The sequence below is a fragment of the Elgaria multicarinata genome, chromosome 4 (assembly GCF_023053635.1).
Source record: "Elgaria multicarinata webbii isolate HBS135686 ecotype San Diego chromosome 4, rElgMul1.1.pri, whole genome shotgun sequence".
NCBI classification, from domain to species: domain Eukaryota; kingdom Metazoa; phylum Chordata; class Lepidosauria; order Squamata; family Anguidae; genus Elgaria; species Elgaria multicarinata.
The window spans coordinates 21,989,669-21,994,476 of record NC_086174.1 but is presented as its reverse complement, the minus strand read 5'-3'; positions in this window follow the sequence as shown (position 1 = coordinate 21,994,476).

The window sequence follows — 4,808 nt, the reverse complement described above, 5'->3', positions numbered from 1 at the left end:
GAAAACACCGGGCAGATCAAAGAACGAGCTTGAAATCGCTTAATTCAAAAGGTGCGGAGCGCTTCCACGCACGCCGATTCCTCTGAGCAGGCTGCAAACATCTTTTCCCAAGCCGGCATCACAAGACATCTATCTCTTTTCCCTGCGGGCTCAAGAGCGGGCGTAATCCGCTCCAGAGAGAGCGAGGAAGCTGCGCCCTCGGGCAGTGGAAACAGGCGATGCTCCGGTCGGCCCGGTCCCCGAGCCTTTCGCCACGCTGTGCAAGGAGGGATGTGTATGGGGAAGGCGTGTGTCCGTCCGCCCTTAAAACAGAGCTTGATCACCATTCAACCATTCCCGGTTTGGGCTCCGAAGCACTTCCTGAAGGCGACAAGGCTTCCTACATGGTGATGATGGTTGGTGACGGAGGCGGCAGCACACAGAACTGAGCCTCAGAAGGCGGCGGCAGCAGGGCGCCTCCCGCATCTCTCCCGCGTCCTTAGCGCGGCCATCACCACACCTGCTGAGGATGCTCACCAGCCCAAACTTTCGCCACCCTTCCCTGCAGGCAGGCGCACGCCTATTTTACGCGCAGAAGCAGCAGGAGGGCAGAGTTTCGTGCCTGATGACTCCACCTTCCCCATCATGACCCGGTGTTGAGCTCATGGGTCAGGGGGCGGAGCGGAAAGGGGGCCGGGCCCCGGCGACTGGCTTCATGGCGTAAGAAACGGGACAGGGAGGCCGCCACGCCCACACAGACCCTCTCCCCTCCGTCGGAGGTCCGACGTGCTCTCGAGCCTGAGTGGATCTGGATGGGTGTCCTGCATGACCCTTGCAAAGCCCTTTAGGGCGCAATCCTAGGCATGTTTAGCCAGAAAGAAGTCCTACAACTCCCAGCATTCCACCAGCCAGATGGAATGCTGGGAGTTGTAGGACTTTTTCTTTCTGACTAAACATGCCTAGAATTGCGCTCTTAAATAAACCAACTACCTCACCAAATCTATTTTGCATATAATAACGAGGATTAGCTTCGGTGAGCTGCTTCTCCCCACCCCCACAATTTAACATGGAGCGCGGTGGGGGGGGGGGGGAGAAGTACATGCCTGGAGAAGCAGCAGCCCGAAATGAATTTTGTAGAAACCTGGTACAGAGTCAGACAAAAGGATATGAGCTTTTCCTCGTTTTGTTGCACTGCAACGCCCTAGTGAAAATCAGAAACGGAGCCACTTTGTGTCTCCCATCAGTGGCTGGCTAGATATTGGCTGAGTTCGGACAATACGCTAATCAACTGGGTGGGGGTAATAGGTAGGGTGACCATATGAAAAGGAGGAAAGGGCTCCTGTACCTTTAACTGTAATGTAGAAAAGGGAATTTCAGCAGGTGTCAATTGAAGAGGGTGAAACTCTCTCTTCATCAACACAGTTAAAGCTGCAGAAGCCCTGCCCTCTTTTGTATCTGGTCACTCTACTATAGCTACTAGTGTAGCTTTAACTGTTGTGATGAAGAGGGAATTTCACCTTCAATTGACACCTGCTGCAATTCCCTTTTCTACATTACTGTTAAAGATACAGGAGCCCTGTCCTTTTCATATGGTCACCCTAGTAATAGGAACAGGATGGGAAACAACCATTGATTAGCGTGTTGTCCAAACTCAGCCATTGTTATGCTTTTCCTTAGTTTAGGGGGAAAGGAGAATAAGGGGCTGGGTGACATGACAGAGAGGTTTATAAAATTATGCCTAACATGGAGAAGTAGGGTGACCATATGGAAAGGGGGACAGGGCTTCTTTGGATATTCTAACACGTACCCCAAAGCATTGCAGACAAGTAATGAGTTACCTGTCCTATGACTAACAGATCCCAATATTCCAACATGGAGGGGGGGAGCAGGTTCCTCCACATTTCCTCAGCAAGATAGAACAGTAAAGCAAACAGAGGAAATTAGGCAGCTGCTTAACTTCAGGATTAAACTCTTGACAGCTAGCAATCTTTCATGTGTATTAGTGCCTGCTTGCTTGATATCCTTCTCTCTCTATGATTTATTTCCTGAATTTTTTTATAGTGAGTTATAAATGCGCATATGCGCATTATGGCATATACAAAGCTACAGAGGAGAGAGGAGCAAAGCTATACATTTTTATATGCGGAGCTCTGCAGATTCATATATAGTTGGGGGAAGGAACGAGGCAGCAAAGGGAAAGGAACGAGACAGAAGAACACAACTCCTTCGTCTGGCTGCCCGTTTCCCCCTCTTTGTTTTTGTGAACTGCCCAGAAAGCTTCGCATATTGGGTGGTACAGAAATGCAATAAATATATAAATTCATAAAGAAATTTGTTCTAAGAAGTTCTCTGCGGAGTTTCGCAGAGAGACTTCAAACTAAAATTGGCGCAAACGAACAAGGCAGCCAATTAGTCTAAAATCGGGGAATTAGCCAATCACGTTGTTCTGCCCTCAAAATCTGCCTAAATCTGATTTAACTCCCCCAAAGACACATAGCCATAATGCAGTGTGATCTCGGATGTGATCGAAAAGTCACGGAAAATCGTGAATGCCAAGATGCGAATTATTGGGTGCTGCGGCAAATGGACGGATGCATCATGTAACCTAAAATGCAAATATGCATATTTAGGTTGAGTTAAACAAGCTTTATAAACAAGCCCCTAGAGTCTGTTCCAGCCTTCTCCTGGCTGTTTTTCAAAGCTTTTCTCTGTTCCAGAGTCTCTCTCAGTGGCTCTCTCTGTAGTTCCCGCTCTCCTGTGTACAGTTAACTTCACCCCTTTTTATAGCCTCCCCCAGAACTGAAACATACAATCAGGTGACCTGAAACTGGGGAAATGAAACTTAGCTCCTTTAGGGGGAAATGAAACTCAGGAATGCCCCCTCCCATCAGGAGATTTTTGGGCCTTCAGGCTTAAACCAACTCAAGCCTGTGTAGGCCTCAAACCTTCACATCACCTTTTCAGATCTTAACGACACGGGTCTCATTTGCCAGAAAGCATCAGGGCCAGCATCATGGTTGGGCAGCTGCCAAGGGCCCACACCCCAAGAGGGGCCCAGTGTAGTTGCCCCTCTTTTTCACCATGGCAACCTGCTCCTTCACCCGCCTCTCACTTTGGCTGAGACAACAGTGGAGGTGAGGAGGAGGAGCAGGAGATGCCACGGCCTACTCGCTGGCTGGCTCTCTGCCTGTTAAGCAAGCAAGTGTGTTAGAAATGCGATTTGAAATAAAGATTCAAGGACAATGGTGAAAGCACTCTGTTTCTTTTATTGATACAGAATTGCAAGTCTGGGTGTCCAGCAAAGTAGGCACACCCTCCAAGCACATGTCAAGACATCTTATACCCTACACCCGGCCGAAGAGGTCCCTCCCCGTCTCGTGATTGGTCAGAGACTTGTGGGGTTACAGCCTATCCCGGCACGCAGCTTTGTCCCGCCTTTGATTACTTGCTTTTTCATTTCATTTAATATTCCACCCATCTCTATTTACTTATGCCCAAATATAGGTTTGATTTATCTGGGCCTACCCACTTTATTGCTCTTGATCATCCCTCCACCCATCAGGTAACCACAAAAGTCATAAGTTCAAAAACAACAGATGTATGTTTCAGTTTTGTCACTTCTTCTGACCACTAGTCTAACCACAAGTTCCGTATTATTCTCTTTTACTTCAACTGAATAGTCTAACGGCGCTTTGCACCTGTTTGGGCCCTTCCCTGTCCATTAATTATGCCTCAGCGAAGATCAGTGTTTCCAGGCTGAAGCTATTTTCAACCATATATTCTCAGTAGCAAGACCCTGCCCCATTGGCCCACACTCTAACAAAATCATAATATACATTTTGGCATTAGCTTTATTGAATATATATTGGCATTAGCTTTATTGAATATATATTGGCATTAACTTTATTGAAAAAGTAACATATCTCTTTATTTCTCACAAATCCCTCCTCTTTATTCACCCTGTGTTATCTTTTTCACCACAGTATATAAAGATGTATTATTGACTGGACCACATGTTCTTAGACCATTTCTTATCTCTATGCACACACTCTCACTGTTAAAGAATGCCATGGCGTTGTCCTAAGTCGTTTTACTTTTCGTTGCGAGGATTATTATGCCTCGTTATCTCAGGAATATCTCTGATCTGAGTTTACAAAGACAGCCATGCTGATTGACCAGATGTCGTTCCATGGAGGGGGCTCTTCAGCAATCTCCTTCCACTGGACACCTGTCTTTAGTGCTCACAGGGGGCTTTCCAACTTCCTCCTGGCAGCTTGCTTCGTCTTTTAACCTCTCGATCAGATTTGGACAACTCTCAGTCTCTGGTACAAATGGGTCATCTGGATCACTTCCATGGCATCCAAGGTTCAGCTTTTCACATATGTTGCTTGGACTTTTAAGATTTGGGCTATCAGTCTGTGTAGGCTTAGAACACAACAGATTATTTCTTCCTTGATAGAGACAGTCTTACAGCTATAGATTCTCCAAACATTTCTATATGTGTTGGACAGTCAAATACTTGCCAGTTGTTCAAGTGCTTTGAACAATTACAGTGGTCAGTCAGGAACAAGGGTCCAAACTCTCTTGCTTCCAGCTCATAACTTCTGTTGTTTTAATTTGGTATCAGGCAGCAGACCTGTGGCTTCTAGGTCTGGTGCTGTGAAAACCTGTGAAGAAATCTTCTTGCACACTCATTAGTTTGGGATTTCTCATCAAACAATCTTATGGTTCTAATTATAAATCACTCTGTCTTCTATTCAGTCTATTTTAAGACAGGAAAGAATTAAAACTAGTTTCTTAGATTCAAGGTGGTACTAAAAAAAATCACT